The sequence below is a fragment of the Pristis pectinata genome, chromosome 9 (assembly GCF_009764475.1).
Source record: "Pristis pectinata isolate sPriPec2 chromosome 9, sPriPec2.1.pri, whole genome shotgun sequence".
Lineage (NCBI taxonomy): Eukaryota > Metazoa > Chordata > Chondrichthyes > Rhinopristiformes > Pristidae > Pristis > Pristis pectinata.
Genome location: NC_067413.1, coordinates 16,983,771 through 17,009,394, shown reverse-complemented (window position 1 = coordinate 17,009,394; position 25,624 = coordinate 16,983,771).

The following is a 25,624-nucleotide window of genomic DNA, read 5'->3' as shown; positions in this document are numbered from 1 at the left end:
ATTATTCCTGGACACCAATAAAAACCTTTCGTCAGCTTCTGGACTGAAATCATTTGCTAATGTGTTTTTTTAGGCTCTTCCCCACTCCACTTAATTTTGTTAGAAATTGGTGAACTTCAAGACAGAAAAAGCTGGAAATGCTCCACAGTCAGGCAGCATCTGTGGAGAGAGAAACAGAGTTAATGTTTCAGGTCACTGACCTTTCATCAGAACTGGAGATGTAAGGAAACAGAGTTGCAGAGAAGGAGAGGAATGGAGAGAACAAAGGGAATGTCTGTGAAAGGATAGAGGCTGAGGTTATCGTAGAACATAGAACAGAGAACAGTACAGAACAGTATGGGCCCTTCAGCCCATACATGATGTTGTGCGACCTATATAGACCTAATCCATGATCCCTGTTGTTTCAGCCCCTACCACCACCCCCAGCAGTGCATTCTAGGTACCCACCACTCTCTCTGTAAAAAATCTACCTCTGACATCTCCCCTAAACTTTCCTCCACTCACCTTAAATGGATGTCCTCTGGTATTGGCCATTGCCAATCTGGGAAAAAAGTGCTGGCTGTCCACTCTATCTATGCCTTTCATAATCTTATACATCTCTATCAAGTCGCCTCTCATCCTCCGTTGCTCCAAAGAGAAAAACCCTATCTCGGACAACATTTCCTCATAGGACATGTTCTCTAATCCTGACAGCACCCTGGTAAATCTCCTCTGCACCCTTTCTAAAGCTTCCACCTTCTTCCTATAATAAGGCGACCAGAACTGAACATTACCTTGTGGTAAGCTGCAACATTACCTCGTGATTCATGGACTTAGCACACCTTCTTAACCACCTGCGGCAACTTTGAGGGATCTATGGCCTTGGACCCCAATATCCCTCTGTCCTCCACACTGCTAAGAATCTTGCCATTAACCCTGTACTCCATCTTCAATTTCGACCTTCCACTTCACCTTTTTTGGATTGAACTCCATCTGTCACTTCTCTGCCCAACTCTGTATCCTGCCTAAATCCCATTGTAATTTATGACAACCCAGGTGACACAGTGCCTGGTTAATGGATAAATGACAAGAATTGGAATAAGAATATGCTGGCAATGTTGGATGCAGAACATAGCAGTTGCTGGAAGATAAAACAAGAGGGAATACCCAGCAGATCAGACAGCTTCTGTGGAGAGAGAAAAACTGAATTGAGTTGGGAGACTTCAAATCAGAACTAACCAGTTCTGACACAAACAGGAAATGCTGCTTATCTAAAATTGTGGAGGTCATTGTTGAATTCTGGGATCTGCAATGTGCCAAGAGGGAAGTTAATGTACTGTTCCTCAAACTTACGTTGGATCATTGAAATATAAAAAGAGGCCATAGACCGACAGAGGGGTCAGAGTGGAAGTGGGATGAAGAATTGAAGTGACAGATATTAGAAGCTCAGGGTCATCCTTGTGGATTGAACAGAGTCAGAGGTCCAACAGCTAAATTATATTCTTCATATGTTTTCTCCTAACCAGGTGTAAGAACCAAGAGATATGTGGCTGCTCTATGTGAGTCTCATCATGAAACTTGTATCTTCTGTCAGAATGGATCCTGTTGAGAAACTTAGCAATGATCATGCTGCTGAAACCCAGAAACTTCTATTTGTCATGAATCCAAGATGTGAGGAAAAACGCTGAATCAATCAGGAGCATTGAACATGTTGACCTACAAAGATACATTTCACGGTAAAAGTTTTCTCCCCCTCATCTCCACAAGTGCTTGTTGATTTCAAGTGACGCATATTGTTAAACTAAAATGGGGTGTTCAGGTTAAATATTCACTGTATCCTGGATAATTCCTGTGGTAATTGATTTATTAGTCCTATTATCAAAGTAGGTGCAATGAGTGCAATTATTCTTTCTATAGGAATCGTAATTTAATGAACTAATTTATCTAATATCTAAGATCCTGATTGTGAAAACAGCTGTAAAGTTGTGAAACACTGGAGAATATTAATGTCCTTCAGCCTATTTTAGGTTGGTCTCTTGGGTCTAGCAAATAAGGGAGAGAAATCAAATGAATTTCTGATTATTTGGCTAATGTAATTCTAAATAAAAGCCTTTGCAACAAACACTGCAAAAGTCTGTGTGTGTATGTGTGTGTGTGTGTGTGTGTGTGTGTGTGTGTGTGTGTGTGTGTGTGTGTGTGTGTGTGTGTGTGTGTGTGTGTGTGTGTGTGTGTGTGTGTATGAAGAACCTGGTCCTTTGCATCAGATTTGTGGATGAGATGCATATTTATTCTTCACAACATAGTGCACAGTGGGTTACTTTACAATCTAAACAGTGTGTGCTTTAGGTTCAGACCACAACTTCCCACCACCTTATTTTTTAATGGCTTATCCTAGTGACTCCTTAGAGACTTTTTCCCTGTGTTTATACAATTCTTAAGGTGTGAGGTGTCATCCGGTCCCGTAGCCATTGTGCTGGGGAACGTAATGCATGCAGATTCATGATCAGACTTACAAAATTAAGCAAGAGAACAGATATTTGGCCAGAAGTAATGCACTGAAGAGTGTGCAGAGGTGATTTACAGGGATACTGCCAGGATTAGGACTTCTTGGCAATGAGCACTGATCGGATAGGCTAGGGTTGTTTTCTTTGGAATGGAGGAGGCTGAGGGGAGGTGTGTAAAATTAGGAGAACCCTAAATAGAGTAAAAGGAAAGGACTTTCATTTTCCCCAGTTGGGGAGTCAGAAAGCAGGGGAATGAATTTAAAGTAGTTGGTCGAAGGAGTAGAAAGGAGATGAAAATAAGATCTTTTATTCCATTGAAGCTGATAGAGGTCCAGAACTCACTACCCAAAATGATAGTCGAGGCAGAATCCGTCTTCATGGTGCACTTGATGAGTTGTGATCTGCAGGGCTATGGATCAACTGCCGGAAGAAGGTATTAGGTTGGGGAGCTCTCTTTTTGACTGGCATGGGGTTGCGAGGCCTCTTTTTGTATTCTAAATGTTTTTCACTGTATATTTCTATCTTGCTGACATGAGCCTGCCACCTGCATTCACCACTCAAAGTCATCACACTCTGTACTTAACTGACCCACTGGCAGTTCTCTCTTGCTGGTCTGAAGTGTCACAGACTTTGGTCTCAGGACTTCAGATAAATCTCTGGAGAAACCCGTCGAATGCTTCTGACTTTCTGAAACATGTAGAAACATTAGAAAATACATATCCTGTATTTCTTTAAATTTTAATTATTTTCAAGAAAAAAGCAGCTAAAATTAGAACCACATAAGTAATGATATATATTTATATACATAAATAATGATATACAGGCACGGTAGTGTAACGGTTAGTGTAACGCTTTCCAGCGCCAGCAACCCAGGTTCAATTCCAACCACTGTCTGTAAGGAGTTTGTACATTCTCCTCGTTTCTGCATGGGTTTCCTCTGGGTGCTCCAGTTTCCTCCCACATTCCAAAGACCTACAGGTTAGGAGCTATGGGCATGCTATGTTGGTGCCAGCTGTGTGGCGACACTTGCGGGCTGCCCCCAGAACATACAACACAAAAGATGCATTTCACTGTGTGTTTCAATGTACATGTGACTAATAAAGAGATCTTATCTTATCATTTATAGCAAAATATTAAATAATTAAAAAGAAGAATTACCTTTGTTGTTTTTGTTCTTCCTTGCAGCCCTACAATTGCCATTGAAACCAATGGAGAGAGGCTGCATCAGATCGAGTCTGGTGCAGGAGCTCAGAGAAGATTCCGCAGAATCCCTCAATACATTCCAGGTTATACATATGTTGAAATCTCAAACTTGCTTTATTTTAATTTTTTCCATATATCCATGAAAATATATTAAGGCCAATTGTCACATTGCTGCAAATAATCTTCTTCTTATGGAGTCACTTTGGGAATCAAATCATCCTCAATGACAGAGTGGGGGTGAGCTGTACAGTGAGATGTGCAATGTGAGTTTGAACCATGTACTGAGGTGAGTTGGGTTGGATATCTGATGGGGAGAAGGCTATTTAGTAGCTTTCCATTGAGTCCCAATGAATGGCCATCAATCTAAAACATTAACACTAGTTCTTCCTCCACAAATGTTACATAATTAACTGAGTATTTTCAGTATTTTCTATCTTCATTTCATATTTTCAGCATCCATTTTGCTTTTGAATTACATTAAATGCTTAGTTACTTTAAAGCCTTTCCAACTAATTACCAAGTTTAACAGTTTCAGATCAGAATCATTGTTCCCAGCTCCTCGCATTCTGTTTGAAAATTTACACCACCTCAAGAGCCAAGTATTGCTGCTTTACTTGTCCCATCACCACTGACTTTGCCCTTCTGACATTTAATCTTTTCTGCCTTCCACTCTCTCACAGTCCTCCCCTTTTCCCCTCTGCTCCCCTCCCTTTCTCTCCTATGTCAGCGTTTGCTTAAAACTTGTAACATCACTACCTTCATCTACTTTTGAGGAAAGGTTATTGACCTGAACTATTAACAGTATAATCTGCTCCACAGATGTTCCCAGGTCTGCTGAGTGTCTCCCACCACTTTCTGGTTTTAGTTTCATTTCAGATCTTCAACATTCTCTGTATTTTGCAACATCCCAAGTACAATTATTTCCTATTTCTATTTTTGATATGAATGTATTTTTTCACTCAGCAGCATGGATTTAATTTCCCAGCCTCATGCCCCCAGGTGCCAATTTCATCTGCTGGAAGTGAGAGATTAATCCAGATTCTGAAAAGCAGAGCGGTAAATTCTGCCTCATGTGTCAGAACCTCTGTATATGCTGCTGGCAGGTGACACCTACCCAGTTGGGTTAAATGAAGAAGGGATGTTCCTTTGATGTAAATGCTTGCTTGGCTCTTTTTGGCCAAATGGCTTATTTTACTTTTGCAACTACATTGTCATATTTTAAGTGAAGTAGGATTTTTTTACACCAGAGGTGGGCATCTATGCAAGGGCCAATATGTATTGACCATCCCTAATTGCTCTTGAGAAGGTGGCAGTGATCCATCTTTTGTCCACTGTGGTTAGCTGGTTAAGGTAATATTGGTAAAAGGCTTACAGGATTAAACCCACAAGGCATAATCTATTCCAACAACAATATATTCCAAGTTAGGATACTGTGTGGCTTGGCAGGTTATCTGGAGATGGTGAGGTTTTTATGTGCCTGCTGTTCTTGTCTTAGTTGATAGATGTCTTGGTTTGGAAGGTGCTACCATTACACATTAGGCCTTTGGTGTCCTGATAAGAGCAAAATCATACATGGTTATGGATCTGACATAGTAAATATGTCTCATGCATTCCCTATGCAGAACTTATTGTTGATGGTACCACTCACATCAGAAATAGTCATGTGTATGCATACTACAAAATGGGCACGTTTTTCTCTTATTTTATCATTTTTCTTTCTTCCTCATTTATATAATTTCCCCATTGATACAATAGAAATATTTTGCTGCAAGTTAGAAAGATCCTGTAGACATCTGATGGACCTTGGAAATATACAGGTAGGATCCAAACCTGACAAACTGTTTTGTAAGCCCTCTGGTTCTTCCACAACTTGCTGTCACCATTTCACATGGACAAGTGGGTAATGGGTAGTATGGTAGTACAGTGATTATGTTACTAGACTAGAAATCCAGATAACCCTTCTAATAATTTAGTTTAAATCCCACCATGGCAACTGGAGCTTTCAAGTTGAATTAATTAAACAAATCTGCAATTAAATTGATAATCATTAATGGTAACCCAGAAATCATCAGATTGTCATCAAATGCTACTTGGTTCAGTAACATCCTTTAGGGAAGGAAATCTGACACCTAATTGGTCTGATCCATGTATGAACTCATCACCATCACCAATGACTTAACTCTTAACAGCCCTCTAAAGTAGCCTCCTTCAACTCAAGGACAATGCAGGATGATCAATAAATGCTGGATTTACCTAGGATATTAGATCCTGTTAGAGAATAAATAAAACTGTGGCAGTGGTTCTGAGGCATGATTATTCTGAAGAGCTCATCAGCTCACAAATGCTTCTCTAGGAGTGCACAGCCATGCAGCCTAATGAATTATTTGTCAGTAGTTCCAGGTGATAGGCTGCGCTGGGGACGAGACGGTAGCCCACCTCTTTGCGGGCTGTAGGTTTGCGAGGAGGGTGTGGCGAAAGCTGCAGGGGTCCTTGTCACAGTTCATCCCCAGCAGCTGTGTAACAGAGGATTCTCTGATCTACGGGCTGTTCCCGGGGACACACACAGAGACAGACATCAACTGCTGCTGGCAGGTCATCAGTTCAGTGAAAGACGCCCTTTTGTCGGCCCGAAACTTGTTGGTCTTCCAGCACTGCGAGATGTCCGTAGGGGAATGCTGCCGACTGGCACATTCCAGGCTGCAGGAGTACGTGCTGAGGGACGCACTGAAGCTGGGTGCAGCCAACGCAAAGGCTCTGTGGAGAAGGACTACAGTTTAGGGTTCTTCTGCCACTGGAGAGAGAGGGGTAGGGTCAGGTGAGAAAATTCCTAAATATGGTAAATATGGGACTGGGTAGCCCCCAGGGAGCCACACGTGTGGCATCGGTGCTGTTTTCTTTATATAAAAGGGTAACACTAATGAATGATCTGTATAAGAATGTAAAGGTTTGCACTGTTTTACAATTGTATATAGCTTGTCTTTTATTATGAATAAAGTTTACTTTGTTTAAAAAAAATAGGCTTGTTCCACTTATTGCCTACTTGCCTGAGTCACATGCGTCAGATGAGGTATCTCCATTTATCAGTGTTCAGAAATTGGAATACTTTCATTTCTTTTATCTCAGCACAGGATTCTATAACTTCACCCATTATGTTATCATTTATAGTCGTTGGATAAACAGAGAGTGTAACCTGTGCTGGTTCTATTATCGATAAGGCATCGACAGGAATTTAGTTCAGTGAGTACACTAAATATATCAGAAGAAGTGTTTTAATGCAATGAAAGAGGAACAATCTGAAGATAGCCCAGTAAAATTTCTCTGATAAGTAATATGTTCTTCATTCAAGCCATCACCATTCGTTTCGATTGATTCTATGCAGAAATAAAGAATTGTATAGCCTAGGGTAATGAAAAGAATTGACAACTCCACAAATAATTGTGGATACAGAGAATTAGGAAACTCTGGCTGGTGGGGCCTCATAATTTCGACTGCAGAAGTCATCAATTGTCTGTGATAAGGTACTGTGTTATTCAGTTGATGTTTAACAATTTACACTGCCTTGGTAAAGTCAACAATTTGCATTTATATAGCATGCTTAATGTAGTAGAACATCTCATAGTGAATAAAATCCAGCACTGACCCATGTAAAGAAATGCTAGAACCAGTGACCAGAAGTCTGGTCAAAGAAGTAGATTTCAAGGTATCTGACAACATGAGAAATAATAGCAGGAGCAAGTCACTCAGCATCTTGGCCCATTCTGCCATTCAATGAGATGTGACTAATCATTTTCCTCCATGGTACTTTCCTGCATCATCCCGTTTCTCTAGATTACCTTAACATTCAAAAATCTATCAATCTCTGTCTTGAATAGACTCAGTGTCTGAGCCGCCACAGTTTTTTTTTGGGTAGTGATTCTAAAACAGCTGATTGAAGAATTTCCTTTTCAGCCTGGGTGTCCAACCTCTTATTTTGAGGCTGTGACCCGGCGCAAGACAGCTCAGCCAGGAGCGACATCAATCCTGCATCTATCCTCAAGCCCCTTAAAAATGTTCTATATTTCAATGACATCACCTCTCATTCTTGTATACACTAGAGAGTATAGATCCAGTCTGTTTAACTTCTCTATCTACAATAAACCTGCCATCCCTGGAATCAATCTTCTAGACCTTTATTGCACTCCCTTGATTGCAAGTATATCCTTCCCTAGATAAGGAGACTAGATCAGTACACAATATGTGTCTCATTAGAGCTCTACATAGTTGGAACCTTACGTCACTACTCTTACACCTAAATCTTCTTTCAGGAAAGGCCGACATACTGTGTGTTTTCCTAATTGGTTTGCTGGACCTACGTATTAACTTTTAGCGGTCCAAGTGAAAAGAGGCCCAACTCCCTCTCGACACCAACACATTTCAATCACTCATCATTTAAAAAAAATACCCGCACCTTTCTATTTTTCTGCATAAGTAGGTGTCCTCACATTTTCCTCATTATATTCCATCTGTCATGCCTTTGTCTGATCACTTCACCTGTCTATATCCCCCAAAGCCACTCTGTATCCTCCTCAAAACTCACAAGAAGAAAGGCAGCGATCAACGGTGATAATGATTTTGTAATTGTGTAAGCTGTACTCTGCATTGCATTTGTTAAATCTGTCAGACTGGAAGTGCACTCAGGTTATAATCTGACTCCAGAAGATATTATGGTCACTGAAGAGGCTGCCTCATGTTGACTGACCTTGACATCAGATGGAATACAATTCCAATAGGCTTTCAAAGGCAGAACCCTGGGCACTCTAGGAAGGTTCTAAACTGGACTGGGTCTCTATTCGCAAATTTTCAGAATAGGTCAATCTTGGGCTAAGTTTTGGTTAGACTGATCTCTCTTTGTTATCCAAAGCATGGCTTCCATCCTGGGACAGACTTTTGACAGCCCAAGGGTGAGATGATTCTTCAGCTACTGAAGAAGGGGTGGTGGAGAAGATGGTTTGTGGGTTGGGGGATTGACATTGATAAAAAATAGTATGTGATGGATTTTAAGAAGTGAGTGCAATGAGCTAAATGAGCTTGGTAATTGCCTTATTATTGTCACATGTACCAAGATACAGTGAAAAGCTTTTGTTTGCATTCCTTCCATACATAAGTACATCTAGGTAGTACAAAACAAAACAGAATGCAGTATATAGTGTTACAGTTACAGAGAAAGTGCAGTGCAAGTAGACAAATGAAGTGCAAGGGACATGATGAGGTAGACTGTGAATAAAGGGCAGGCACAGTAGAGAGGGCAGGCATGGTAGTGTAGTGGTTAGCTTAATGCTTTACAGTGCCAGCGACCCAGGTTCAATTCCGGCTGCTGTCTGTAAGGAATTTGTATGTTCTCCCCGTGTCTGTGTGGGTTTCCTTCGGGTGCTCCGGTTTCCTCTCACATTCCAAAGACTTATGGGTTAAGAAGTTGTGGGCATGCTATGTTGGTGCCAGAAGCATGGTGACACTTGCGAGCTGCCCCCAGAACACTCTATGCAAAAGATGCATTTCACTGTGTGTTTCGATGTACATGTGACTACTAAAGATACCCTTTCTTATCTTACCTTTATCGTATAAGAGGTCCATTCAAGAGTCTTATAACAGCAGGATAGAAGCTGTACTTGAGTCTGGTGGTACATGTTCTTCAGTTTTGGTATCTTTTGGTCGATGGAAGTGGGGAGAAGAGAGAATGACCAGGGTGTGAGGGGTCTTTGATTTTGTTGGCTGCTTTCCTGAGGCAGCAGGAAGTGTAGACAGAGTTAATAGAGGAGAGGCTGGTTTTCATGATAGACTGGGCTGCATTCACAACTCTCTGTGGTTTCTTGCGGTCTTGGACAGAGCAGTTGCCATGCCAAGTGTGATGCATCTGGATAGGATGCTTTCTATGGTGCATCAGTAAAAATTGGTGAGGGTCATTGGAAACATGAAGAATTTCCTTAGCCTTCTGAGGAAGTTGAGGCACTGGTGCGCTTTCTTGGCCATAACGTCTACATGGCTGGATGAGGATAAGTTGTTGGTGATATTTATATCTAGGAACTTGAAACTTTTCTATTTCTATATAATTTCTTTTTCCCAATAAAACTAAAAATATGCATGTTGATGCTGAATATCCCAAATTCCTACAGGGCATTTTATGACCCTGTTAGTGACTAAAATTTGTCTCTAAATCAAATGAGTGTGTTTTGAAGCCCATTCTGGATCTACAGTGCACAATGTAAACTGAGATTCCAGTCTAATAACAGAGGACACACTGGGATGTGGAAAAGGCAGTGATGATAAATGTGCTAAAATGAGGCTTTATCTACACATGCTCCAGGAAGCTGTGACACCACTGTAAAAAATAACACACAGTTTTTTTGTGCATTGACCAAAGCAGATTAGTTATTCAATCATTTCAATGTCTGTTGATAGGATTTTCCAGAGGCAAAAAACAGCTACCTGAATAGCCCTTGTATCAGGCATTAGTACATTGTGTGTGAAGAGCTTGGGGAATTTCTGAGAGACATGATAAGGTAATGCAGAAACACAAGTCTTTCAATCTTGCTTCCTGACATGGTTCCAGCTTGATGCTTACAGCCCACTCATAATGCAAAAGCAGTCTGCTCCCTGTAAGTACATTGCATGCTGCATTCTACAGCAAATCCAATCCATCAGGGTCTGCTGATCCCTGTGTTCAAATTAATTTATTAAAAAGTTGCACATGAAGCAACTAAATAATCCTCAATGGAAAATCAAGTTCCATTTGCCTAAGCACAATGTGCCCAATCAACCCACCCCACCCCCAACCCATCATCGTTCAGCGCTGTGTTCTTTTTCACCCTGTTCTTCTGATCTTTTCACTCAATCATCAGGAAACCTGAATAATGAATTGCTTCTTCAGCGCTTGACTGTTCAACAAAGCACTTAATTAGCGCAGAAGAAAGACGGTCCGGAACCCCGGATTAAACCATATGTAGTAATTGCTTCTTTTTTGTTTAATAAGCTAAAAAGTAAATTTGTCCTTTTTTTTCTGCAATTTAGTTGGGGAGATTACAGTTTAGATATACAGTCAAAGCCTGCATGCATCAGAAAGTAATAGCTTGACTGAATAGTTGTGAAAACAGGATTGTGTGTTTACCTCTGATAACAGTATGTTTTTACCCAGCTGCTTCAAGATTCTGCACGTTCCTTTTGAATTAAAGCTGTGACTTGAGCTTTGGCTCTTTGAATATTCATAAAGCTATTAATCCTTTGGAGATAAAAGTAACGTTTCCATTAAATTGAGAAACAAGCGTATTTTATTCGGAAATACGCAGATGCTTCAAGTCTGAAAATAGAAGTTAAAAATGCTGGAACTACTCAGCAGGGCACCTAACACTGATGGAGGGAGAAATAGTTAATGATTCAAGTTGATGACCTTTCACTGGGGATAACTCTGAGGGATGGCCTCTGACATCATCTCTTGAGCAATGGAGTCAGACTGAGCAATGGTGGACAAATCATCAAATTGGATCTAAACTTTGGAGTCAGCAAAGACTGTAGACTGTCTTCTTCTAGTCATTGTAGGCAAAATAGTAGAATAGAAATACAACCCTTTACATTGTATTAATGTTTCTTTGTAATGGAAGCCACGCATTGAAACCAATCATGACCACCAACCAATGGCATGGGACACTACCTCACATTATGTAATAGGCTGAGAAAGGTGATGTGAGATCCTAACATTCTATCCCATCTGTGTATGCTCTAAGGGTATAATGAACCTCAAAACTGAGATGACATTTCTCTTGCCTTGTTTCTCCTGTTTAAATGCTGGGAATATATAAATGGCACACAGAGCTTAAGGAAGATGGCATTGATCCTAATAGTACCTTCAGATTTGCTTGCTGTCAGTGGATCATAATCAAAATTGTGTTTAGCAAACTGATGAAATCATCTCTTCTCCTCAATACAGATGTGCTGTAAGCATCTCTGCCATTACACTTAAAGCATTTGTCAACCAACCAAATAAAGCTGGCATTCAACTGGAAATTTAGTTATGTGGAACAACCTGAATTGAAATATTATCATCTGAAGCCTGCACTTCCTTGTTTGTGTTGGACTCCCCAGAGTATGAATAATATTGAAGTGGTGCTGGATTTGAAGAAGTGCAGTTAGTTTTAACACAAGAGTTTCATTCCCCTTTGTATTTTCTCATTGCTCTTATACATACTCTGTAACATTGCAACCGTATTTAATACATTGCTGATGTTTTTCACACTGAAAGAGACATCTAAAATTTTGCTCTTCTCTATGTCTTAAAGAAAAATGTTGGAAAAAAATATGTTCATTGCACCGAAATGTGTTTTCAACTTTGTTAGAAATAAAGAAAATCATTGTGAATACAATTTCAATGTGACATCATAGAATTGACAGAACATTCCAAACCAGTTCAATAAGAGGCAGCTTATACCAAATACAGAAGGAACTATGTGCCCACAGCAATAAATGAACAGTCTCCACATTTATGATCGATTTACAGGTGTATACTGAGAAATGGAAAGTGGTCCACATTTTCTAGGACCTTGATGTGGAATGTGATTGTTGAAGGTGTGGTTATGCAGTAGGGGTAGGTTGGTAAAGGACATTTGCTTTACTCTGTGAGCTTCGCCCAAGCAAGGAATTTCATTGCATATGACAATGAACTAATCTGAATCTGCATCTGAATCTGGATAATTAGTGGTAAGCAAATCCTTTGAAGCACTTCAATGAAGGGACAGTGATGAGTTGGAGCTCATTTTCCAAGTGTGCACAGTTACAGGTATCCATCTTCTGTCATCCAATGGCTGAGGGTGAGTGAACTTGGCTCTGGAGTGGGGCAATGAAAGTTGAACAGTTTCCCACTGAATGTTCAGATTAACTTCACTCCAGTTGTGAGCATGTTGGATGAGAGATGTAATATTGCTGCAAGAAAGATTGAGGAGGGTTGGACCAATGTATCCTCTTGCTTAACCCAACTCTGCATTGAAGTTGGATCAGTGGTAGATCCATTGGTTAGGATTGTGGTTTGCATGTCATTATGTAGCAGGCGTGGAATGTTAACGAATTTCTGAGGATAGCTATCATATTTTCAAGGGAACGAAAAACAGATCTACAGAAAGCTAGGGTCCAATGAAAAACGTGTGACCTGAAAAAACAGAGGGTGGGAGAAAAGAACTCAGCGCATCCAACAATTAGCCTGTAACCATGATATGCATGCACTCTTCAATATTCTCAGACCATCTGTATCCTGAACACTCAAGGTCCCAGCTCACTGGGAGCCAAGAATAGAGGAGACCCTATGAAGGAGCACTTCCAAGATCCCCCCTTTTGAGATTCAACCTTTGATCCAATCGTCATTGCCTCCATGCCAGAAGGCACTACCTGCCATGATCTCAGCACTACCTCACCCCAGCAAGAGATTGAGAAGGCTACAGAATTATCTTCTAGGATATAAATGGTTAAATGGAGAAATAAAACCCCCAAAGGGAAAATACAACTTTGGAAAATTAATGTTCCAGAGCCTTGAATTACGTGGGTCTGTGATTGAGCAATGAGCATCTCCCAACTTGTGAAGGACCGTATGGTCTGATGTACTGAAGCCTGGTGATGTTTTCAAAAAACAAAACTTTTTACAGAAGCAAACAACCCAACAAGAGGAAATAACAATGAAGATATGAGGTATGGATGGTCCATCTTGTAATCAAACACCTGAAGACCAGGAATGTGCCCACTCAGTGGCTAATTAGGTAGCTGATTCACGCATCTACAGCAAGGACAATGAGAATAAAAAGTGAGAGGTATCAATGATCGGAGCTGAATTTGGCATCAGCTGAAGGTGGGTGGGAGGCAAGTGAGCAGCAGTCAGTGGAATAATCAGTTAGGTCAGTCTGCTCAATATTGTACACTCAGTCCCAGTTGACAATCCGAGGAACATGCATGGGGGAACATGACAATATGACAGTTGTCAGTTGAGCTCAGAATCTGAGAGTTGACAGTAGCTTAAGCAACATATAATGGTGGTAAGACCATTGATAGTATCTGTAGAAGGTGTAAAACATAATCTCAATAAAACAATAAAGTTAAAGCTCCTAATCATGTCTTAGGGACAGAAATGTTGGGAAAACTCCAGCCAACAGCTGAAGAGGAGCAAAGCTTCCAGAGCAGACAAATAACTTGCAAAAGTATTAAACCATGGTGGAGAAGTTTTTTTCATGAGAATTGATGAATTCACCTCCCTCATCTCAGTTTCAAGTTTGAGAAGGAGAAGCTGATAACTGGTGTATCGATATTTCAGTGGAACAAAGGAAATTACAATGGTATGATAGAGGAGTTGGCCCTAATTAATTGGAAGAGTAAGCTGGCTGGAGGGACGGCAGAGGAGAAATGGAAGGAATTTCTACAGGAAATAAGGAAATTGCAGGACAGATATATTCCAAGAAAAAAGGTTTTGAATGGAAAAAAGGCACAAATGTGGATAACGAGAGAGGTGAAGGCTAAAATAAAAGCAAAAGGGGCGGCGTACAAAGAAGCAAAAATTAGTGGGAAAACAGAAGACTGGGAAGCTTTTAAAAACCTGCAGAGAGAAACTAAGAAAGTCATTAGGAAAGAAAAGATGAATTATGAAAGGAAGTTGGTGGATAACATTCGAAAGGATACTAAGAGTTTTTTTAAATACATAAGGTGTAAAAGAGAGACACGGGTTGATATAGGACCAATTGATAATGGTGCAGGAGCTATTATAATGGACGATAGAGAGATGGCAGAGGAATTGAATGAATATTTTGCATTGGTCTTCACCGTGGAGGACATCAGCAATGTGCCGGTTAGTCAGGAGTCTCACGAAATGGAATTGAGTTCAGTTAAGATTACTAGGGAGAAGGTGCTAGGAAAACTAAATGGGCTAAAGACTGATAAGTCTCCCGGACTGGATGAGGTGCATCCCCGGGTTCTGAAGGAGGTGGCTTTAGAGATAGTGGAGGCATTGGCGATAATTTTCCAGAAATCGATAGATTCCGGCATGGTTCCGGAGGACTGGAGGGTCACAAATGTAGTTCTGTTGTATAAGAAAGGTGGGAGGCAGCATAAAGGAAATTACAGACCTATTAGTCTGAATTCAGTGGTGGGAAAGTTATTGGAATCTATCCTCAAGGATGGGGTTATGGAATACCTAGAGGCGCAAGGCAAGATAGGTCCTAGCCAACATGGTTTTGTGAAGGGAAGATCCTGCCTGACCAACCTATTGGAGTTTTTTGAAGAAATCACAGGTAGGGTGGATAAGGGAGAGGCGGTAGATGTTGTGTATTTAGACTTTCAAAAGGCCTTTGATAAGGTGCCTCACAAGAGACTGATTAATAAGATGAGAGGTCATGGAATTACGGGTAGGATAACAGAATGGGTGGAGCATTGGCTGGTTGACAGGAAGCAAAGAGTGGAAATAAAAGGATCTTGTTCTGGTTGGTTACCGGTTACTACTGGTGTGCCGCAGGGGTTGGTGTTGGGAACGCTCCTTTTTACCTTGTACATTAATGATTTGGATGATAGAATAAATGGTTTCGTGGCTAAGTTTGCGGATGACACCAAGATAGGGGGAGGAGTAGGGAGTATTGAAGAGATAGGAAGGTTGCAGAGGGACCTAGACAGTTTAGGAGAATGGGCAAGGAAATGGCAGATGAGATTCAATGTTGAGAAATGTGCAGTTGTACACTTTGGAAGCAGAAATAAGTGGGCAGATTATTATCTAGGAGGAGAGAAAATCCAAAGCACGGAAGTACAAAGGGACTTGGGGGTACTCGTGCAGGATACCTTAAAGGTTAACCACCAGGTCGGATCGGTGGTAAAGAAAGCGAATGCTATGTTGGCATTCATTTCGAGAGGTATAGTGTATAAAAGTAAGGAAGTGTTAATGAGGCTCTATGGGGCACTAGTGAGGCCTCATTTGGAACATTGTGCGCAGTTTTGGGCCCCACATCTTAGGAGGGATGTGTTGATGTTGGATAGGGTTCAGAGGAGATTTACGAGGATGATTCCAGGAATGAAAGGGCTTAAGTATGAGGAGCGTTTGTCGGCTCTTGGACTGTACTCGTTGGAGTACAGAAGAATGAGAGGGGACCTCATAGCGACATTTAAAATATTGATAGGAAAGGACAGAGTAAATGTGGCTAGGCTGTTTCCCTTGGTGGGTGAGTCCAGGACCAGAGGGCACAATCTTAGAATTAGAGGCTACAGTTTCAAAACAGAGATGAGGAAAAATTTCTTTAGCCAGAGGGTGGTGAATTTGTGGAACTCCTTGCCACGTACAGCAGTGGAGGCCAGATCAGTGGGGGCGTTCAAGGAGGAGATAGATAGATATCTAAATAGTCAGGATATCAAGGGATATGGGCATAAGGCCGGTAATTGGGATTAGAATAGTTTTTTTTCTTCCCCCATTCCCCACTTCTCATTTCTATTTCCCTTTCCTTGGAGCAGACTCGATGGGCCGAATGGCCTGCTTCTGCTCCCTTGTCTTGTGATCTTGTGATCTTGGAAGAGGACAGCATGTCAGAGGAGCTCAAAGATGCCATAATTGGAATAATCTTCAATAAAGGAGGCATCTAATTGCCATAACTACAGAGAAATCTCTTTGCTGTCTGTCACAGAGTAAATCATCACAAGAATCCTCCTCAGTTTTCTCCTCCCAGTGGCTGCAAACTCCTCCAAGGATCTCAGTGCAGATTCTCCTCATCAAGAGGTAACATGGGCATAGAAACATAGAAAACAGGAGCACAAGTAGGCCATTCAATTCTTTCGGAGCTGATCCATCATGCAACATAATCATAGCTGATTAATCTCTTCAATGCCCTGCTCCTCCACTTTTCTCATACTTCTTGATTCCTTCCACATTAAGAAATATAAATACCTCCTTCTTGAATCTATCTAGTGACCTAGAGTCATAGAGTCAGACAGCATGGAACAGGCCTTTCGGCCTAAATTGTTCACACCGACCAAGATGCCCATCTAAGCTAGTCCCATTTGTCCGTGTTTGACCCCTATCCCTCTAAACCTTTCCTATTCATGTGCCTATCCAAAAGTCTGTTAAATTTTGTTATTGTACCTGCCTCAACCACTTTCTCTGGCAGCTCATTCCATATATGTTCCAAACTCTGTGTCAAAAAGTTGGCCTTCAGGTTCCAATTAAATTTTTCCAACCGCACCTTAAACCTATGCCTTCTAGTTCTTGATTCCTCAACACTGGGGAAAAAAAGACTGTGTGCATTCACCCTATCTATGCCCCTCATGATTTTATACACCTCTATAAAGTCACCCCTTAGTTTCCTATGGTCCAAGGAATAAAGTCCCAGCCTGCCCAACCTCTCCCTATAACCCTGTCCCTCGAATCCTGGCAACATCCTTATAAATCTCTTGTGCACTCTTTACAGCTGAATGGCATCTTTCCCTTAGCAGAGTGACCAAAACTGAACACAATATACTTAGGCTTCACTATTCTGTCATCCTTATCAGGTCTGGTTATTTGTGACTCTAGCCCCGCCGTGATGTGATTGTCTCTTAACTGCTCTCTGAATGGCTGACCAAACCACAATGAGGTTGGGCAATAAATATCGCATCTTGCCAAAGACTTTGGGCTAATGGCAATAGGCTCCCAACTTTCTTTAGTAGGTCACCTCCACTCTTTCTGGAGCTGCAACAGAAGTCTAGCAAAATCCTAAACAAAAAAAAACCCAACCTTATTGACTAATTAGCATTCACAGAAATAATTGACAATGTAATTATTTTAAGTGTTTGGCTATTCAGGTATGTTTTTTGCTGCTTGGGTGCATAAAAGATGTGCTGCCAAATGAGGCAGAAAATGAGAAGCTGTTGCTAACAGCTTCAGCTTGTGGTCTGAGTGCATAAAGGCTTTCTGGTCTCTGGAAAAGTGCTTATTAGCACTAATGCTCTTTCATTATCTTGATAGTAACCACTTAATAACAACAGTTGAGCTTGTTAATGGTTCTTAATGCTGAATGGTACTGTACAAAATGTCTTCCAATTAAGTATCATTTGTCATTGGTCACTTTCACAAACTCTGTTCACCATTCACTGAATCCATTAGTGTCCTTGGCCACTGTCTGAAGCTGAACCAGGTTGTTTGCATCTATTGTAGTCTCTGACTCTTGGCTGAGTTTTCAGTGCCATGCCCTCCCCATCACCAAGATTTCCCACTTCCACCTTTATAACATTGCCTAACCCTGTTCAGCTCATCCATTATCAAATATTGGATCTGACTATGCCATTGTCTTTTTGGCCAGTCTCTTAATTTGCACTCATCCAAAGCCCCCAATATCTCAACTTGCACAAATCACCCTCCATGTTGGCTTACATCAGCTCCCAGTCTTGTGACACATTTGTTTTAAAATTACCATGATAGAGGTGCTTAGTTAATGCAAGAAATTCTCTTTCATCTACTTGGCGTGTTCACTCCTGTGATCCTGACTCCAGTTGGATAGCATGCACTTTACAGCCACCCAAGCCACAGTGCATTTTATCCCAAGCACCCGTACACTTTGAACATTGCAAGCAACCTTCAGCCTTCAAACCCAATGTGCATTAGAGAGGTACAAAAACCTGCTGCAGTGCAGGATGTAAGAGCATAAACATAAGAACTTAACAGCAGGAGAAATAGTAGCAGGTATTGGCCATTTGAATGGTCAAGCCTACTTACCATTCAATAAGACCACGAGTGATTTTATTTTATATCTTTGCATCACTTCTCTGTAATAACTGCATATACCTTGATTCCCTTAATATCAAAATTTATTGATCTATTGATTCTATTGATCTCTGTCTTGAAGCTACGCAGTGACTGTGCCCCACAGCCCTCTTAGATAGAGAATTCCAAATGTTTGCTATCCTCTGGGTGAATGAATTTCTTCTCATCTCAATCCTGAATGTTCGACCCCTTTAATTTGAGACTGGTGTTTGACATCCCAGCCAGGAGAAAAATCAACGCTGCATCTACCCTGTCAAACACCATAAAAAAAATTTGAATGCTTCTGTGAGGTCAGCTTTCATTCTTCTAAGTTCCAGTCGGTGTGGGCTTAGTCTGTTTAATCACGCCTCATCCCAGGAATCGATCTGGTGAAACTCTGTCACACTCCCTTTACATCCTTCTGAGGTAGGGAGACCTGATCTGTACACAATATTCTAGGTGCGATCTCATCAAGAAACTAATTTTTATACAATGTACTCAAATGAATAGTACCTTGAATAATTGTATTTTTTTCCTGAACTTTCTGCATTATAAGCTATGGTGCCTTTAAAGTCTATCTGACATCTTTGGCCTTGCTTTTCTCTGCTAATTCACCAATATTGTGACCTGACACTTCTGTCAAGCAAAAGTAAAGATGTTGCTGTGAGGGGCAGATTTTTTTTAACAGCAACCCCTTATAAAGTAGAAAGATTGATTGTCCACTTTACTTTCATAATCTTGCTCACAGCAAAGGCAGACAGTGGACCTTAAAGGTCATTTTTTATCATTATTTGGTATCGAGCTCTTTTTTGGTCTTTCCTTTTACGGCAGTACGTTGACAAGCACATTAACCACTCTAAGTTAGCCTTAATACTGAGTGCTGTGTGAGGTTATCCATGTGTGAGATTCTGCTATGTTAGGCTTCAGTGGCATACAATCTTACCTCAAGTATTTTACCTGAATTTCTCACAAGCTGCTGTGATCAGTGTAACAGTTTTCAAATTTTATTCTCCCTCTCTTTGCTCTAAGGTCTTTTCTGCCTTCCTCATTATTGATCTTTTTGCTTTCTTTATTCCTCTAATGGTCACATAGGATCTTGAGGTAAGAGTCACATTACTCAGTATTGATTATGAATGAAAGACTCATTGTGGCATCTTGTGGCACAGTGCATTCTACAGTGGATAGAAAGAAAATCCCAGCTTTCTTATATCACATTCCTGTAGAAAAGGCCAGTAAAATTTCAGAGATACAACAGGACTCAGTAATATCAAGGGAAAAGCCTACAGTCCTAAACAATAAAGCAATAATGCCTCTGCTGGCACCTTGAGAAAGCGAGTTAATTTACCTTCACTCTCTTCTTTCCCCATAGCTTTGCAAAATAGTATACTGCTGAATTTCATATTAGCTAAACATTAACGAAGTAAAGGGTTAATGGTAATGAATAAGGTTGTTAGTAGTTATAAAATTACTAATTGTCGCTGGTACTTAGACCATTGCAGGATGAACCTGGTAGTCTCACCCTAGTGTGATCTAAACTGAAAGCAGAAATGGAAATTGCATTTGAGAACTTCAGCTTGAAGAGGCCCTGATTCAGTAAGTGTTAAATTAACAACATATTTAGCTTGAGAAGTACATCACGCTCTGCAAAATTATTAAGATGTGCAAACAGAGCCATAGGTGAAAAGATCTTTGTACCCAGTGATAATGTAGAACTCTGGGAGTGTAATGGATACATACTATTCAATACATTTTCCCCATCTGCATTACAAAATTATGCAGTTTTGGAGTAAGATTAGACAAGTGTGAGAACAGATGAACAACTGGGATAGAAGATCTCTGTTCCCAGCCCTGATGACAAAGTAAACTTGTATTTAGCAAACAGCCAATGAGGCCCAACTGTATTATATTCCTTTTAGATGTTAACATCCTCTCAGACAGTTCTCATTTTTACTTCATAGTTCCAGTTTGTTGCTTTTATGTATATTTACCAATTATGCAAATTGTCCCAATGCCATTATGAAACTCCTAGGTATTTGAGATGAACACCAGGAACTCACAGTTGCCAATGTTCTTACAACAGCGTCACAGTTTAATTATTTTTACAGTGAAACAGACTTGGTAAAGCAATATGCATTTATATGTTTTTGTTATACAAATCGTCTGCTGAAGTCTTTGTCATGACTGCATTCATAATATATGAACAGTCTCGGGATGGGTGCCAAGTATTATTTCCTATTTATCTTTTCAAGCACAGAGAATGGAAGAAAAAATATAATTTTGTAGTCATGTTCTCCTTGTGCCAGAGGAACTGAAGCTTCAAATAAAAGGCAGATGTTATTTAAAGAAGCAGAACCAAACAACAGGGATGGACGATTTCTAATATTTCATTTGCTCCTATTTCAGGGATTACTACCAATCCTTTTCTTTACCGAGGCCGAGGGAAGAAGGGTCAGAGTATGTGTGGATGGCAGATGTGCCAGCTGGCATTTTCTTTTTGAATGTCTCTTTGTAAGTAACAATTCAGCCTAATAATGCCTGGTGGGAATTGTATCATAAAAATGTATAAAGCCATTGTTATAGCCTGGAGGTATAATGTAGGGGAACTATTTCCATTGTTAGGTTTTCCAGATGTATGCCCTTGTTTTATAGGAAATCAAACAACTGCAACTGCAGGGAATCGGAAATAAAAACAGAAAATGCTGGAAACACCCAGCAGGTCAGGCAGCATCTTAGCCTGCTAATTAGTGAGATGGCTTTAGCCAGAAAATAAAGGAGGTGAACTCCTTTCAAGATTTTCCCCATCACATGCTGCTGATTTGTCAGAAAAGCAGAGGAAACCCTGGGTACCAAGATTAGCATTGAAGTTATAGATTCATACAGCATGGAAGTGGGCCATTCAGCCCACTATGTCTGCGCTGACCAGTGAGCACCCATCCCACCCTCCAGCACTTGGTGATTAAATTCTCTTCTAGATGCTTGTGAAATCCTGTTAATGACTGTGCTTCCACCACTCTCTCAGGCAGTATATTCCAATTATTCACTCTCTGGGTGAAAAAGGTCCCCCTCAGATCCCTCCAAATCTCTTATCCCTGACCCTAAATCTGTGACCTTTAGTTATGTCTACCTCTGATATGTCGCTGTAGCTCGCTTGGGAAAATCCCCACGGATTGTGATTTATATTCATGTATTTATATGTAGATTGTGAGTAACAAGTCATCCTAAGTATCAGGGTGAATAAATCCACTAAATAAAATCCAGGAAAGGAAATATATTTTCACACAGTAATGTGAAATGAGAGATTTGTCACTGTACCGACAAATCTGCTTTGTGCACTAGATTTGTGGTTTATATTCTCAATCCTAACACTAAAATAGAAAAAAAATTGGAGTTGAACCCAGTAATTGCTAAGTAATGTAATTTAAATATAATCTTTCAAAGTTGTCAATATTTGTTTGTAGGATATTGGAGTTTAAATCTGTTTAACATGCTTGTGCTGTTATGTCCTTGCCAGAGTGTTAGTTTAGCCTCCAAAACAAATAACTCGGAGAAAGAAACATGTTATTGTTGAATCACAATTATAGTAACCTAAGCTTATCTTCTCTCATTGTCCAAGTTTGTGTTGCTGATGAAAATCACAAATATGGCCATCACAGCTAAACTCGCATTGAGACAAATCATTACAGGATGCCTTCAGATGAGTTATCAACTCTGATCTTTTCGATTTCTCTTTTGTGTGAACTGGTGAGAACTCTGACAGCAAGTGAGATCATTATTGATTCTCTCATCAGTCTTGGGCCACAGAGCGAATGCTCAGTCTTCCACGTCGAAGCATAAAAGAATACCTGGACTGTGATAAAACCTCTGTTTCAATTTCCTTCTTATCCAAGCAATAAATTACATTTAATGAAATAAATATCAATGTGTAGCAATCTCCTTGATCAAGATGGCACCATCAATGTTTTCAAGACCCTCCTGAGAAGAACTTTATTTTGGTTACTGACATGAAACATATGCAAGAGTATCTGCCATCAGCTGTGGCCACCTCCTACAATTCTATGGACTTCCTGGGATCCTGGGCAGCAATATATGTGCGATGTTCATTCTGCTCCTCCTCATCCTCCTTTATCATGTCCTCTTTGTGCTGGGTAAAGAATACCTTTGTCCCCTTCCACCTGCAATCCTCTCAACTGTGCAGGATGCAGCATCAGGATGACTGAACCTCTTCACTTTGTACACCCTGCCTGGTGCACACTGAAAGGTGCCTCCAGACTTTCCTTGGCACCTGAAGCATACCTTCAACCTAAAGATGGCACACTTGATGTCACACATAGAGATCTTGCACCTTTTGCATTGTGTCCCTGCACATAATTCCGAGGATTCCTTACAGGTATTGTGATTCATTTGAGATGATAATTCCTCTCCTCCCATGAGCCAGTTGTTAAATCGTCTTCCTGGAGTAAAATGTTCCAGGATGCTGGATTACCTGACCATGAAGGTATCATGATAATCCCCAAGGAATCAGGCCCAGAACTGCATGGATCTTTTGTCATTAGAAGCTGCTTACAATTTATATAGAGTGCTGCTAAGGTCTTGATATTTTGTGTTGTGTTGCCTATTACCATACTGTTCAACCACATTCTTTATGTAATGTGGCATTATAAATTCTATTTCTTGTACATTTACTTATAAACTTCTCCTTTTTCATGTGGAGGAGCATAAACAACCACCTTGTGTAGTTCCTTTGTGTAGTTTATGTAGATTCAACACTACACCTTTGTGTAGGGTTGAGAGCTTCAAGTTCCTAGGAGTGAACATCACCAATAGCCTGTCCTGGTCCAACCACATAGATGCCATGGCCAAGAAAGCTCAACAGTGCCTCTACTTCCTCAGGAGGCTAAAGAAATTTGGCATGTCCCCTTTGACACTCACCCATTTTTATCAATGCACCATAGAAAGCATCCTGTCTGAGTGCATCATGGCTTGGCAGGGCAACTGCTCTGCCCGGGACCGCAAGAAACTGCTGAGAGTCATGGACACAGCCCAGTGCATCACGGAAACTAGCCTCCCCTCCATGGACTCTGTCTATACCTCTCGCTGCCTTGGTGAAGCAGCCAGTATTATCAAAGACCCCACCCACAAGGGTCATTCTCTCTTCTCCCCTCTCCCATCAGGCAGAAAATACAGGATCCTGAGGGCATATATCACCAGGCTCAAGGACAGCTTCTATCCCACTGTGATAAGACTATTGAATGGTTCCCTTATACACTGAGATGGACTCTTGACCTTATAATCTACCTTGTTTGACCTTGCACCTTATTGTCTACCTCCAAAGCACTTCCCTGTAGCTGTGACACTTTACTCTGTATTCTGTTATTGTTTTTACCCTGTACTACCTCAATGCACTGTGTAAATAATTGATCTGTATGAACGGTACGCAAGACAAGTTTTTCACTGTACCTCAGTACAAGTGACAATAATAAGCCAATACCAATGGTTGATGGGACACCAGTAGGAAACCAGCCAGAGAGGCAAGTTATATTTGCCAGCTTTAATTTTCCTTGTACCTGGAAATGACTGTGTCCAAGGACAACCTCGGGGAGACTACTGTGCCCCATCCTGCAGAAATAATGCTCGGCTGAGAGATCAAACATGCAGAGCCTCTGTATGTAAACCATGTGGCGCAGGTAGTGCCTAGAACAATCTTAGCTTTGTTCCTGTGTGTACCTTCCTCCCGGGAACCTCCTACCTGTTCACCTTGCCAAACTGTGCTCTTCTCCTTAGGCATCCCTCCTCCTGTGCACCATTCACCTCTCTCTTTTGCATCTCCCTACATGGGCCCATTTCATGTTCATCTCTCATATATGCACCTATAATGGACATACCTCTCTTTAGTGCAACTCCCTTTTGCATACCTATTTCCCATGCGATGCCCTGCTGTTTTGGTGCTGAACTTACCTCAGAAAAGCATCCCCGAATGGTAATAGTCTTGCCCTGTCAAAAGCACCCAAGACATCTTGCTAATTTGAAATCCTCAAATATTACAAGAAGGTGTATTCACACGAGCCCGCTGCAAAATGTTTACTACAGGGAAGTGAGACACCAGCTATAATGAGCACATTTTAATTAAAGTTAAATTATCCACATGAACTGCTCCTCCATTACTTGGGTCAGGTTCTTAAGCCCCTTGCAGGTCAAGTACTTTGAAACCAAAATAAAAACATTTTAAATAGATCTCAATATTGCCCCCATAAGGACATTAATTGGGTCAATAGATTACTGAAAACATCAAATTATTTAGTGCTTGCATTTGTGTGTAGGTTTCTTGCTGGGATCCAAAGCGAAGTAAATATTTTGGAGCTGTGTGGTGTTCTAAAAGATCCACTGTGAAAATCACACACTTTAATACTCCCAATCACTCACACCCCTTCTGTTCATGGAGGAGAAATTCCCAACCTATACTGTACCTCCTTCCCATACATCTCCCTAAGCTGATACTATCGATGCTATTGAACGCTATTTAGTGGCCCAACTGGGAAAGACAGGTATAAGGTAATGCAGAGACCACAAGATAAGATCCTGCTCAACAGTGATGATCCACCAACACCCATTGTTTAGGACATTGTTACTACCAGACCATGGTATCTGTGATTAGAAGAGGAGCAGGTTCCGTGATACTGTGCCATTCTTTCCTTCTCAACGCAGAAGGTGGCTATTTGGCCCATTGAGTCTATGCCAGCTCTCAAAGCATTCCCATTCCCCCACTTATTCCCATCTAATCTATTCAGTGGATTGATATTTTATGAGTCATATTCCATAAACACTGACAGACAGCACTTTTCTCTGTGATCAATTTCCCCTGATGCAACTGTGCTGTCAATTGAAAATGTATTTCCATAACAGAAGACCCCTGAAACAAAAAATAGAAATTGATTTTGTATTGTGGTTATTGCTGTAAGACAGCCACCCTCCCCATGAATATGGGAAATTTACAGACTTTTCCCACTAACCGCCTCCCATCTTGAAAAAAGAGTAGTAGCTGCTTTACTGTAGATATGCAATGATATTACTGACAATTAAAAACAAAATTAACTGTTTAAGAAGTGCTTGCAGCAGCATCATGTTCCTTTCCTTCCTGTCTTTACTGGCTTTCTGCTGGCACCACTTTGTTGAGAATAAATTTAAGGTCTTC